This window comes from Medicago sativa, chromosome 8, assembly GCF_051527215.1.
Source record: "Medicago sativa cultivar Bolivia chromosome 8, Bolivia_mono, whole genome shotgun sequence".
NCBI classification, from domain to species: domain Eukaryota; kingdom Viridiplantae; phylum Streptophyta; class Magnoliopsida; order Fabales; family Fabaceae; genus Medicago; species Medicago sativa.
The window spans coordinates 9519049-9534828 of NC_140756.1; the positions used below are offsets into that span (position 1 = coordinate 9519049).

The 15780-nt window shown below is 36.7% G+C and overlaps 1 pseudogene; it reads right to left on the reverse strand.

Annotated features, from left to right (window-relative positions):
• Window positions 1–2024: 2024 nt before the first annotated feature.
• On the reverse strand, window positions 2025–5484 carry LOC146896759 (uncharacterized; annotated as a pseudogene).
• Between the last annotated feature and the right edge of the window lie 10296 nt (window positions 5485–15780).

The following is a 15780-nucleotide window of genomic DNA, read 5'->3' on the forward strand; positions in this document are numbered from 1 at the left end:
TAATTGTTCGGTATGTATCTTTAATTTCCTGCTCACCGAACTTGAACCTTAAACTTTAAACTAGTCAACTCTTTTAATCTTTAACTCCGACCACATTCCTAAGGCTCAAGTCTCTTTCCACTCAAAATTAATTATAGGCTTAATTGCACTTTTGGCCCCTATCTTTGCAAAAGTTGCGGTTACAGCCCCTTAACTAATTTAAATACAAAACAGCCCCCTAAGTATTGATTCTTTGGCAGTTTTGGCCCTCGGTCCATTTTTGGCTTGGTCAACGTTGACGTGGCACACAAACCCCTTATGTTTGGTGCCACGTGGATATTATTATTATTATTATTATTATTATTTTTAATTCTTGCGGGATATTTGAAATTGGAGAAATTAAAAAAAATGGAAAAAATTAAAAAAAGGAAAAAGAAAATAGGCCGCTTGCAATCTATCCCATGAAAAACAAAAGAATTTATTTCCAATATAATTAAAGAGGGACCTCATGTCCGCTCCTCCAAATCCGGCAACGTTCCAATCCAAAAATCAAGCAACAAACTCAGTTCTTCTTCCCCACAAGCCGGGAGAATTGGTTTTCACCAAGCCCTAACCCGAACACTATAAAATGAAACCTACACGTCAAGAAAGGGGAGGCCGAAATTTAATAAAGTCAAAAACAGCTTTTCTTTTATGGTAATAATTCTCCCCTTTCTTGTGATTAAATTTCGGCCTCCCCTTTCTTGATCGTGTAGGTTTCATTTTATAGTGTTCAAAGTTAGGGCTTGGTGAAAACCAATTCTCCCGGCTTGTGGGGAAGAAGAACTGAGTTTGTTGCTTGATTTTTGGATTGGAACGTTGCCGGATTTGGAGGAGCGGACATGAGGTCCCTCTTTAATTATATTGGAAATAAATTCTTTTGTTTTTCATGGGATAGATTGCAAGCGGCCTATTTTCTTTTTCCTTTTTTTAATTTTTTCCATTTTTTTAATTTCTCCAATTTCAAATATCCCGCAAGAATTAAAAATAATAATAATAGTAATAATATCCACGTGGCACCAAACATAAGGGGTTTGTGTGCCACGTCAACGTTGACCAAGCCAAAAATGGACCAGGGGCCAAAACCGCCAAAGAATCAATACTTAGGGGGCTGTTTTGTATTTAAATTAGTTAAGGGGCCGTAACCGCAACTTTTGCAAAGATAGGGGGTCAAAAGTGCAATTAAGCCTTAATCTTAATATATATAAATGTTAGACAGTCTCCAATCAACCCGATTAACCCTAATCCCGCCCTTTTTTCCGGGAATAGGTACCAAAACAAGGGTTTTCAAGGAATCGAACTGGTACCGAACCGGGTACCATATGCCACCACTTCCGTAACTTTTACCACTAGGCCACAACCATTTTTTTGAAATATTGTTGCTTATAAAATAGATATGTAAGGCCTTTTTTTAAGCCATTATCACCTTGACGGTTCCTTTTCCAATAGCGGTTACTTTTTTATTATTGGCGGTTCCTTTTATATTTTTCCCAATTACTACATAGCAGTTTCTTTTCTTATTTTTTTTCCTTTCGTCACCGCTTAACAACTTCTTTTCATTATTCTTTTTTTCTTTCTTTACGTAACCACATATCGGTTTCATATATTATTTTCTTGGTGCAAACTTTTGTCTATTATTTTCTTTTGATTACAATGTTCACTATGAATTATCATTTTAATTGTGTTGATATCCACTTTTGATTACTTCCGCTAAATGATACTTATATATGAAACTCTATAAAATCCGTGCATCACACGGGTTAGAGTCTAGTTATAATAAGGCTCAAGTCTCTTTCCACTCAAAATTAATTATAATAACCACTTTCATTATTTATAATTATCCATCCTCTCAAAAAAATATCCATGTATAGAATAAATATGAGTTAAATGGACAAAATGGAGAGAGTTTATATATCACCTTTCAGTATTATGATATATAAAATCCTTAAGCAAAGTTATACAGTTGTAAACTCTTCTTGAATACATTGTAAACCAAATCAGGATCATTAAACAGGCATCTTTTTCAAAATTTTCCCTTGCATGAAGCTGAAAATAAAACGAAATGAAAATGAGTAATAATACATACAAAAAATATTTTCTGATGAATTAAAGTTATTTTTCTTTAATATATATATATATATATATATATATATTTTTTTTTTTTTTTTTTTTTTGAATCGGCATATATATATATATATATAAATTTAGTCTCCATGACCCCTACTTTCTCTCTTACCTTCTCACCCACTTTGTACTTTTTAAATAATAATTTTCTTTTCGAGAGATAAAATATTGAGTATACAAGAGAAAAAGATATTAAGAACAAAATAATTTACCTCTTGATGTAATAGTAACAAAAGTCTGCTAAGATGAAAGACTGAATCAACTCGCATATAAGAAGTGCCAACATCCAGAAATAGCCATAGCCGAAAAAAATAGATATTTCCCTCGAGTATCATAAGTCTACAAAAAGGTAAGAAAGCACTTCAAATTATTCAATGTGCTCCAATCCTAAGATGTTTCAAATTTCCCATGGTTATACGTACGAACTTTTATTTCAAAGTTAATTATATTATGGAATAATAAGTTAGAGGTCTTAGATTCAAATCCAAATAAAGGAGAAAAATCAATCTAAATAACAAGCTAATTTTATGAAATAATTCATACAAGAAATGAAAATTATTTTTCATTTAAAACGCCAATGACTATTCATCTCATAGCAATTTATATTTCTATGACAATAGAGGTATATGTTATGTCAGAAAACATTAATTTAAAATTTAATGAAACTCACATGAATAATCCAAAATGCTAGTGTGAAGAATCTTGAAACACCAAGAGCAAATACATAATATCCTGTGAATGTTTCAACCATCTGAAAACATGTGTTAGAATCACAATATTATCCTTATTATAACATAAACAAATTATATATTATAACAAAGGCGTTTCAAACCTTTGCATTTTTCATATAACGAAGCTGAGGGAGTATTGAAAGAGTTTCCAAATATGTAGGGAACACCCAAAAAGCTCGAACTAACAAGAAATGATGTGCAAATATTGGATGGATTATTATTGCCAAAATTGCAGAAGCTATCACCTTGTACACAATCAATAGAATATGTTATTTTTCGTTGAAGAACATGCATGACCTTAAAAATTAAAAACATTATGAAACCATATAACAATGAGAATTTCTACATTAGGTTTTCGCCCTATTGACCATGATTCTAATATTCTAATTAAGTTCTCATAACCACTTCTCATGATTGTATTGTACTCACCCTATAAGTTGTTGATATGATTGTTTCAAGTGTTGATGTTGACGGGATTAATGAGTTGAAACTATAGATAGATAATCAATTTGAGATGAAGGATTTGGACATTCTTCGCTACTTAGGGATTTAAATTGCCTACTCTCATAGATGTTCTCTTCTTTTTCAATCCAAGTATAAATGGCAACCCGGTGCACTAAAGCTCCCGCATACACAGGGTCCGGGAAGGGATCCCACCATTTGGTGTATTTTACGCAGTCTTACCCTGTTTCTACACAAGAGGCTGTTTCAGACTTGAACCCGTGACATTTCAAATCACTTGACAACAACTTTACCAAGTTGCGCCAAGATATATTGTCAATATTATTTAACAAACTCACATGTGAAATATGCCCCCTCTCATAGTGTTTTTCTTCGTATCTCACTTAGAGATAGTGTGCTTACATTGGATTTTAAGTAAATGTACCGTGAAACATTCTTTGAATGCATACTAAAAATTTGCTAAACCATGACCTAGAATTACACAACAATGTTTTATAAAAACAAGTATTACATAACAAAGAGAAATGATTACCAAAACAGATAACCTCATATTGTCAAACTCCTTGATATAGGAAGACTTCAGCCTGAATCTTATCAACCAAATAACCAATAATGTTGACACAAGAAGTATTACATCCAGTGCACTATGGATGTTAGCCTTTATGTAGACTCTACCTACTAATCTTGTTGCTAGAAATAAAGCTGTGAGCTCTTGTGTCTTGAGGGATAAACCTATAAATATGAAAATATTGTTTAGTTTGTCGTATACAATGCATTAAAAAGTTGAAACGAAATCCATGCAAAAGTTTGAATTTTTGTGTGTGGGGATAACCACAGAAATTTTTTGTAGGAAAAATAAGAGGTACTATTATCCTCTTGCAATCCTAATAACTCAATTGTTTTAATCCGGTATACGAAATAATATTACCCATTAGATTTTAATACAAAACATGAAAATTAAACATAAACTACTATTTAATTTATCTCAAAACTATCTCCAAGATCTCACTTTGATTTGATCTAAAATACAAGAAAATCAATCTATTACTTAAACCAAAAATCACATATTAAATTTTCAAAGATAACAAATAACATTTTGTTCGTACAACAAAAATTGTTAAGGAGGTATTTTTCAAGGTAGTCTGGGTTAGAATTCGGGATCCATAAAAATTATAGTATTTAGAAAAAAAGTTATTTTTTTAGATGTTTTAATATGAATTTCTTAAATTTTTATATATGTCAATCCAATTGAATTGAAATCAAACCAACTTATTCTTCATGAGTTTTCTTCTTCAAAATAAAATTCTTCATGAGTTTTATTTGGTTCGGATTTTAGGGAAAGAGATTCCTAAAGCCAAGCCAAACCAAACTAAAACATCCTACTTTTGATTGATTGTGATTTTTCCTACAAAAATATTAAACATACTTGTTCTTCGTGTTTTTATTTTTAGGTAATGTACATAGTTATTTTTCTGAATAAATGTTACATAGTGAGTTTTTTGTTTTAATAAGTTACATAGCTAGTGTTTTCTTTAATAAACAGTTACATAGCTAGTTTGTTCTGCATAAATTGCAGGTCCTCTATAATCAGTTTGTGAATTTAATAAATTAATTATTTAATTTTAAAGCAAAAATTAAATTAACAACTAATTAATAGCAATTTCTTGTCAAAAAATAAATAATAGTAGAAATTTAATCAAGGCAATGTTCAACAAGAGGTTTGACCCTAATGGTAAATTATACTAATGAGTTCATCTAAAGAGACAAGTTTTTACCCGAGTTCTTCGATTCTCTATGACAAAAATAATTTGTGAAGAGACTTTACTTATCTCTGGATCGTATAGATCAATGCAATGACTATTTTCTCAAGGAGACAAAAAATAAGACAATGTCCAATTAGTGATGAGAAATTAAGAAACTTACCAGAGCAAGACTTGTGAACATAGAGCTTATATACGAGGGCAATAAGGCCAACAATATGGATTGTGTTAGAGGCTATGTAGAAAAATTCTAGATCTTTGATAGTTAACTTGAGAGCCACCACAGCACAAAAAGCAAGCAATATCCCCAAGAAGATCTTCACTTTCATTGACCTATTCCTCAACCACCCAGACAATACATTCACTGGAGAATCCCTCTTTGATCCCATTTTGTGACCAAAAATAAAAATCTAGTAACCAAAAACCAAAATATGGGTATTTTTTGCTGAAACAGAAACGAAATAATATTAAAAAAACCCTATTCAGAGGGATATATTCTTAGTAACTCCAGGAGAGCATGCAGTGAATGCTGCAATTTCTTTTAATTCTAAAGACCATATAAACCGTTACTGAAAAGTCCAAATGCAAATAAGGATTATTTGGATGTAGACACTGATATGGCAGAAAAATAATACTATGTTTTTCATTACATAACAAACGGAAAATATTTTCTTTAAATGCTTGAATCAGATCCTTTATATTTTCGCTAAGTATGTTATATCAAATATTTGTCATTTAATGAGTTTCCATGTACGCCAGATGGGTAGGAGGAGGGTTTCAACACTTGTAGGATTAGGGGACGGGGCTTTTACGTAGGACAAACCGTCGTAAAAGCCGCGTCAAGCAAAGCTTGTCAAACATGTGAAAACGTGATCCGACAATCAACAAACATACTTCTATACTTTGCTTTTGACACTTTTGGCTTCCTAGTATCCCAGGTTGTTGACCTTCTACTTAGAGTTCAAATGAGCATGCACAACAATGTCATGATGTCTCCTAGGTCCATGCAATGTTACGTTTACGAGGATTAGTTTTGTCATCCAAAAGTCTAGCGGTGCAGCTTGTTTCCCGCTTGTCTTTTATTCACGTGTAACTAATTATCTATATTTTGTCTAACCGTCCGATTCTGGCTAGATGAGTAGTATTTTAATGTTTTTTTATTGTTTTTTCCTAAGGTTCCCACTATCAGAGGTAATTCTATTAAGGAAAATGCTAAATGCATCAAGAATTTTTTCAAGCACATCCGACAAGTTTTAATTGCATGATTTATTTGTTCACTTCCTATTTTTCAACCATACCTCCTTGAATTGTGGCAAATAGTGCATTGTGATTGACTGCTCTTTATTCTTGAAGAGTTTTTAATGTTATTTTTATAGAGATATAACACTCGCTCTTCTATTAAAGATATATGAATATCTCTAGGTCAATAATTGAACATTAGTTACGAACGTACCGTGAGTGGATCCTCTCTAGTGGAGATCCCTTCGTTTTCTCGCAGTGTCCCACCATCCACCTTTAATTACACTCTCTTTCCTTTTTTGATATTACAAACACATTATCTCACCTATTTAATGGAGGATCGGGATTACACATGAGAGAAAATCACAGGAGACAATCTCCTCCCCGATAGTCTAGTACTCTAGTCCCTCCTTCTGCTTGCTAGATCCACCCTCTTTGGTTGGAGTTAAAGAGAAAAGATCAACTACATCGATGTAATTATCCAAATGTGCATTAGACTTGACGCATCACAATAATATATAAAATGATTCATTATTCAAATTTTAGATTTATGTAAAATATTTATATAGATGATCTATACGATATAATTAATATTCAGTCCAACGATCAATGTTGTAAAATATGTAGAGTAAAATATTATTTTTTGAGGAATAGAGTAAAATATTCTTGAATAGTGTAAGTGTAACATTACCGAGTGTAATTTGGTCTCTCCACATATGTATTCAAAAGTAAAAAAAAAAAAAAAAATCATGAGCTTAATTATACAAATTGACCATGAACTATATGTGAAGTCTAAAAAAAGGTCACTATGTAAAAAAACCCACAAGTTATACTGTTGTGATTTAAAATTCTTCATATTTTTGCCCTCTTATCTTTCCCTGAAGTTCAAAAAAATAACGTAGAGGTTGATTTTTTTTTTTTTCATGTTTTTTTAGACAAAATTAGGACGTTAAAATATGACTTTCCTCGTAAAATTAGAATTTAACTAGTACAAAAATGACTTATTAAAACAGGGATTTTAAATGGGATGTTATCCACATAACTTAAAATCCCGTGTGAAGGAAAGGTATTTGAGACCATTAGATATTAAATCGGGTAAACCCATTTAAAAACAATTTTATATTAAAATTAAAAAATAAGACCCACATTGGACTTGTGGATTTTGACGACTACTTGAAACCTCTTTCTAAAATAATCGTTCTCCTCCTTCTCTCTACAAACAACCCCAAACCGACCTCACTTTTTCTTCCTCCTCAAATCCAAACTAGCCTTCATCATGTAGATCCTTTGGTTGGTGGTGCGATGGGTTCTTCTCCGCACCACCGGCGCCCCTCGTTCTTCGTCGTCCTTCTTCCGGATCAACTTCTCTCCGTTAGATTTGAGTTTTTGCGGTTTAGTCGGATCTTGGGTTTGGTCGTCCGTGTGTTGGTTTACGGAACCAAATCAAGCGGGAGCAAGAGAGGAAGTGGATTTCCAATCATTCATTCACGAAAAGGAACAACATAAACGTTCAAATCGGAGTAGATCCGGACCAATTCGTGAGGAAGAAGAACGGCAAACAAAGTCTCAACAACAACACCAAACCGAACGAATCGAAAGAGGTAAATAGAGGTAGTAGTTTTTCTCTTGTATTTTCCTTCGTTCAAATTTTTTTCGAATTTCCAAACAATCGAATGTTATACCCTAATTTTGGACCTAAAAAATACTTGTTTAATTCTTCTTTTCTTGCATTATAAGTCATTTGATATGTCTTTGATCAATTGCATCTTTCTCTCGCATTTTATTTCAATATTATTTGCAAAATTCACGTAAAAGGGTATTTTAGTCATTTCCTGCATTCAACTCATTTTTATCCTTGAAAATTGTTTGAGTCTTTTAAATTGGTTTGTATAAGTCCTTGTTTCAATCTCGTGTCAAAATTCATTTCAAAAATATCAGTTGAGTCATTTTTTTAGTCGGTTTTGCCCCTAGGGGCATTTTAGTCATTTCCTATGTTAAAATTTCTTTCAGTCCTTAAAAAAAATTGTTTGAGTCTTTTCATTTGATTTGAATGAGTCTCTGTTTCATTCTATGTCAAAATCCATTTCAAAATTCGCATTTGAAGTCATTTTGAGTCGGTTTTGCCCCTAGGGGCATTTTAGTCTTTTCATGTGTCAAAACCCTGTTTAAAATCATAAAAATTGTCTCTGAGTCTTTCAATTCGCTTGTATAAACTCTTGCTTTAATCCCTTGTTAAAAAATCATTTTAAAATTGCATTTGAGTCATTTTTAGTCGTTTTAAGTCCCTAGGGGCGTTTTGGTCATTTCACATAAAAACTCCTATTTGCTTCGTTGTTTTTAATCGTCTCGCTTTACGTTAATTTTCAATTTACTTTTTTCAATTCAATTTTAGTCTTAATTTCCATTTTGGTCCTTGTATTTTTGTTATTTGCATTTTAATCCTTTTTTAGTTTGTTAGAGTCCAAGTGCCACGTGTCCAAATGTTATTGGTTCTTAAAAGTTTGTTACAAGTCAAGTGCCACATGGCATTATTTCATTGGTCAAAGCTTGCCACATCACCTATATAAGTCAAAGGTCCAAGTCAAAGTGTGATTCAATTCAATCATTTTCACAAAAATCCCAAAATTCATAATTATTTTCTCTCTCATCTTCAACAATCTCTAACTAACTTCCTCCACCTTCAACCACCATAACAAACCCATTCCTCCACCTTCAACCACCATAACAAACCCATTCCTCCACCTTCAACCACCATAACAAACCCATTCCTCCACCTTCAACCACCGTAACTACTTTTTCACCACCACTCCACCACCTTCTTCCTCCCTAACAACCTTCAAATTCAATCACCATAACCTTCATCATCAAAAGACTTCGAACCTCATTCATCTCCAATCCTGCAAATCCTTCATCCTCACGTTAATCACCATCATCAACCTTCAAGAAATTCACCAATTCCATGATTCTTGCTTCGCTAATCCACACAAACCGCAAAGCAATCTCTTCCGCTCCAACAAGCATACGTAGCCGATTTGATCCAAGCAGACCGTACATCGCAAGGCAAAGGCGGGAATCGAAATCGAGAGAAGAAGGAGTTCAAACGCGAATTCGCGACTCGCCGTAAACAAAGCTACAATCGGCGAAACAGAGAGGGAAGGGATTCGAGGTTGCAAGAACAATAACGACAACGGCGGCGAATTCGAATTGCACGAGCCGAACGCAACCGATTCGGACTCGAAATGGAATCAAGGACAAAGCCGAGTCCAAACAGCAAGGAATGAGGTTCGAATTCAACAAGGTATCACCGCACCGGTCTTCTTTTCAAGCAGAATCGAATTCGTCCCGAGAAGGAGGTAAATGCGTGTTCGTGTTCTTGTTTTACATGCATATAGCCTTCGATTTACTCCATTTGGTTGTTGTGTTGTGAGAATCGTTTTTGAAATCAAACAGAGTAGTAAACTTTGAGAGAGAAGAAGAGAGTGTATGGATATTAGTGTAGGAGGAAGGACAGTTCGATTTGAAGCTTTTTTTCATGGGGTTTGCATCTTTGATTTGTCCGAATAATCTTTGTTGTATGTTTGTACGTTTGAATGGTTGAGAAGAGAAGGCAAGAATCGATTGAGGGGAGTGCTATCGTTTGATTATGGATGAAAGAATGATTTGGGAGAGAAAGAAGTTTGGTTGTGTGTCCGTGTGTGTTTCACGTGTTTGAGAGATGAAGAAGAAGGAACCCGTTTTTGACCCATGATCCATGGGTCCTAAACCGCTCCATGCTCATAACCCAAGCCCAATTGCCGGCTTTCTTGTTGCTTTCTCGCTTTCCGTTTGCGTACCCCTGTAGTGTTTTTGCACCCCCTCTCGTGTGTTGTTTTCATGCCCAAAAATTCCACAAAAAATTTAGTAGTCTTTTTACGTTTTCTTGATAATTTTTTAATGTATCTTGCACGTCAAAAATTGATCACAATATGTGGAAAAATATTTTAGCCTTGCTTTAATTCCATGTGCTAATTTTTGTTCAAGTCTCGATAAAAATTTCTAAAGTTTCGTGAAGTTGTTGTGATCCATTTTTGGCACTTGATACTTGTTTTTGAATGCAATTATGTGTGGAAACTTGCCTCAAAGATATATGTGTTTGAGCTTCGTTAGTTTGTGCGCCTTTTTGGCATGATTTTGTGAAAATGGTGATGTGATTCTATCCTTGAGTTTTGGTGCATAAAGGTGGCCTTGACCATGCAATTTTTTTGGAGTGAGTTTACCTATTAAATGTGGTGCATGCTTGCTGTTTTTAGTTAGTTTTGTGTGAATTTTATGTTGGTAAATAATGTGAAACTCTTTTGCGAAATAAAAGTGCATAAAGAGCTTGAAAGTCCTATAATTTTTGACATGATAATTTCCCTTGGTTCTCATATTTGTTCTCTTGGAATGAATCACTTGAAATGTCTTAATATTGTGAGGATCTAGGTCTTGAGCTTGCTTTAGGATTATATTGGATTTCAAGTCCTTCGTCACTTTTTTTGCTAAGATTGTTAGTTTACTTTTCTTGCAAGTTACAAATAGTTTTACTATGCTTTTTAATACAAGTTTCTATTTCATTTGTGCTACTAACTCTTTTTGTTTCATGTCTCATATTCCATAGCATCTTGCATATTCACCTTGCATATTTCCTTTTTTCTTTTTCTTTCTATATTTCATTTGTAAGCAAATAGAATGTAAAGTTAGGACTTTGTAATTCTTTTTTGTTATTTTCATGTCATTTTAATTTCTTGGCAAAGAGGCCATAGAATGTATCTAGGGTATGATGTAAAGGACAATGGACTCTAATGATGTACACCGACACAAGCACCGACACATGCACACACACCACTATAGCTAGAATATGCATGTTTAGATGTATGTTTAGGATTGTATGCTTAGATGAATGCCTAGGATTTATACTTAGAAAAAACCAATTTTCCAAACAAATGTGAACAACTTCACTCAAACCTTTTCCAAATAAACCTTGGGATCCAATATCCCATTGTATTTTCTTTTCCATTTTCTTAATCAAATTTCAATGAAAATAATCATACTTTGACTATATTTTGCAATTCACTAATCCAACCCCACTTTTTCTTAATTCTCATGCCTTTAAGGCCTCTCAATCTCCATTCTTCAAAATCCATTTTCAAACTTAAAATCAATCAACAAAAACAAAAACATTTTTGGAAGAGAACTACGGTGGATTTGATCCCTTAAACGGGTACGTAGGCAGGGGAATCAAAATTCCTTCAATTCAATTAAAATAAAAATTCAAACACATTCTTCTCCCTCCAATTCTTCACTTAGAACATTCTTAGGTTTAATAAACATTTTCAAAATAGCATTTAAAATAAAGCGCGCGCGTAGAAATTAAAGACGGTTCCTATAGGTTACTATAGTCGTTATGGGTGCCTAACACCTTCCCGCAGCGAAAACAACTCCCGGACCTCGATTCTCAAGGGTTTTGCTTACTTTTTCCCTTCCCAAGAAAAATAAGATATCACCGGTTAGAAAGGTTCAAACGTAATCAATATTTGACACCCGAAAACCAAGATAAAACAGTGGCGACTTCACCGGGGAGATTCGAGAGTTACGCCTAGTCTTTATTTCCACGCTTGCGCTTGTATTTTTACTTGCTTCCTTTACTTGCTTTCCTATTTGAATAAATGTTTAAATTCTTGCAAACGCGTGGGGTGAGAATATCGAAGTCCCGCACCCGGGCTGAGTGAACTTAGGATTTAGGAGGGATATAATCGACAATTCATTCCGGGGTTGCCTCGTGTTTTGGATTACGCGATCAATCCCACATAGCCGAGGCATTTTGGAGGTGATGTTGTCGGCGCGGGTTGTCGCGTTTAGGCACTTTACTTCTAATTGTTCTATGACGCTATGAACCGTAGATAACCAAACCCATCCATGGCCATTTTCTAGGGCGTAGTGCGGAGGCTAAACCGAGTGTCGTCTCGAGTTTTAGTCGTCACGCGATACTACACTCAAGTTAGACCTTCCACGTATAATCATGGAGCGAGAGTTGTCTCGTGACACCATGAGATACGTCGGAGAGGTTGCAACTTGGGAACCTTTTAGAACCCGGTTACTATTATCCTAAAACCCTAGTTTCACCGGACACCGTGTCCACCCATGACTCCTCGACTTTGAACTTCAAACCCACCATGTTTTCTCCGAACTTGAACATAATCATGCATTCATGCATACATGCATACATGCATAAACTTTTTGTCATGCATGGTTATCGAAGGGCTTAGACAAGTTGAATTTGTAAACATTGTAGGGATGAAGATGACTAAGTCCTACAAGTTCAAGGAAGTGGATTTGGCTAGTTTGAGGGATTTGGCACTCAAGATTGAGGATCCGATCGGTTTCCGACGCCGTTACGGGGCTTTACTTCCTATTCTCCATACTAATGTGGATGAGAAGCTTGTGCACACTCTAGTGCAATTCTATGATCCGGGGTATCGGTGCTTCACTTTTCCGTACTTTCGGTTGGTGCCTACTCTAGAGGCATATTCTTCCTTGACAGGTCTATCTATTGCTAAGGGGATACCTTTCTCAGGACCCGAAAATCCTCTTCCTCCATTGGTTATTGCTAAAGATCTCTATCTCAAGACCACCGATGTCTCCAAGAATCTTGTTACTAAGGCACACATCCGAGGGTTCACTTCGCAGTATCTTCTTGGGAAAGCCAACCTCAATACCACTTGTCGTGGACACTCTTGAGGCTATTCTTGCACTTCTCATCTATGGGCTTATTCTCTTTCCGAATCTTGATGGCTTCGTGGACATGAATGCTATTATGATCTTCCACTCCAAGAATCCGGTTCCTACTTTGCTAGCCGACACATACCATGCTATTCACGATCGTTCCAAAGCAAAGGTCGTGGATACATTCTTTGTTGTGTGCCTCTCCTCTATAGGTGGTTTATTTCGCACCTTCCGTTAGCCTTTCCACGACAATCCGAGGAATTGGTCTATTTCACAGAGGATTATGGCTCTCACTCCTAATGAAGTGGTTTGGCTCACTCCCGCTTCTAGGGTTAAGGAAATTATCTTTGGTGGTGGGAAGTTTCTTAATGTACCTCTTCTTGGTACCCGGGGTGGAATCAACTACAACCGGAGCTTGCTTTGCGACAATTTGGTTTCCCGATGAAAGATAAGCCCATCAATCTTGCTACAGCTCCTTACTTCTTTCACTACTCCGGTGCTCCCACGGGAATTAGAGAGGATTTCATGGAAGCTTGGACTAAGCTTCGGAAGAAATAGGTGAAGCATATGGGTGTGAGGTCCGGTATCGCTCATGAGGCTTATACACGTGGGTGATAAGCCGAGCCGAGGAGGCCGGTACGCCTTACCCCTCTATGAGATATGTGTCCGCAACTGTTCCTACCATGCCTTTGCCTCTACTCCCACCTACCCGGGGAGATGTATCGGGAGCATCTAGCTATGGAGAGTCGGGAGAAGCATCGGTGGAGAGCTAGATACTATGAGGCCGAGAACTTGATCATGACTTTGGATGGAAAGGGTGAGCAGCAGACTCATGAGGTCTTGACACCGAAGAAAGAGCTAGCTAAGTCTAAGAGAGAGATTGAGGAGAAAGATAGACTACTTATGAGGGACTCCAAGAGAGCTAGGGGGCCCGTGACTTCTATGCACGATACCGCGACTATGAGTCCGACTCGAGGACGATGCTTCCACTTCCTATGCTTCGAGGACTTCCATTTCTGTTGTTATTTCCATTTGTTTATGTTAAAATTGTCTTGTAAAACTATATGTTGATTGTTTGTTTCCCGTTTATGTTAATTGTTGTTTAGTAAATGTTTACAAGTTTATAATTTGTCTAAAACCCTTCGATAACACAAAAAGAGTCTTTTTGCATATGCATTAACACATTTCATGCATCATATGCATTCATGGGCTACAAAAAACTTCTCTCGTGCTCATTGCCTCCCGGTTTTGTCCGCCGCAGATCGAAAAGTGGCTCGTGTTCGTAAAGTCTACCAACCGGATAGAATTCATCAAACAAGATTTCACAAGAGAAGGATGATGGCTAATTTTGAAGAAGAGAATGCTCGGCTCCGTGCCGAATTGGCGGCTATGAAAGAAGACCCGGCTAAGGCTCGTGACGCTATGTCCGCTATGATGGCTTCACAGGAACAACCAGCCACTTCTATTCCGATTACCGCCGAGGTGATTCCCTCTATCCCACTATCTACCGTGGCTACCGATGCTCGTTTTGTTATGCCCAACGGCCGTCCTTACGGACTCCCACCTTTCTACTCTCCTAATACCGCCGCCGGTGTCTCGGTTTCTTGGTCAAGGACGATTCCCGTGTCTCTTGCTATGCCTCAATTAACCACCGTTGTTACCGACCCTATTGTGCACACGGTGCAACAGGTGATTGATGTTGATACTCCGCGTGGACAAGATCCCGCAATGGAAGCTATGAAGAGACAGGTTAAGGGAGTTGGCCGGAGAACTCCGTGAGGTCAAGGCTAGCCGAGGAAACAATGGTGCTCCCGCTAAAGCTCGTGATCTCGTGCTTGGTATCCCGATTTGAGGTTCCTAAGAAATTCAAAGAGCCGAATTTGACAAGTACAATGGGACGTCTTGCCCACACAACCATGTTATCCGGTATGTCCGAAAGATGGCTAACTATGCCGACAATGATGCACCGATGATCCATTGCTTTCGCAGTAGCTTGACAGGATGATGCAGCAGATTGGTACACTAGTCCGAGCAAAGATTACATCCATACCTTTGAGGAACTCGCCGTCGCTTTCGAAGGTCAATATGAATTCAATACCCGTCTAAGGCCAAACGGGGACTCTCTCAAAGCCCTATCTCGTAAATCGATGAAACATTCCGTGAATATGCTCAAAGGTGGAGAGGGGCAGCTGCTCGTGTTTCTCCTCGACTTGATGAGGAAGAATTAACGCGGACATTCCCGAAGACTACGAAGAAAGAATACAAAGAGAGAATGATAGTCTCGCCCCAAACAACTTCTCGATATGGTTACAATGGGCACTCGCCTAGAGGAGGCTGTCCGAGATGGTATTATTGTCCTTGAGAAAGGTGAATCATCAACCAAAGGCACCAAAGAAGTACGGTAATGGCCATCATAAGAGAAAAGAATCGATGTAGGGATGGTGTACGGTAACCCGTCTGCAGCAGCCATGCAACTACCTTTGCCCTATCAATACATGCAATACTCTCAACATCCTTTCTTCCCACCGTTCTACCAACAATATCCTCCGCCACCGGGTCAACCACCAATGCCCGTCAATGCTATCCCTCAACAAGTACAACAATGCCTTCCCCGCTCAACAAAGAACGGCAAGAACAACAGTGGTCCCCGACCCAAACCTTCTTTTCCAACAATACCGATGCGGTATGGTGAATTGCTCCCAACT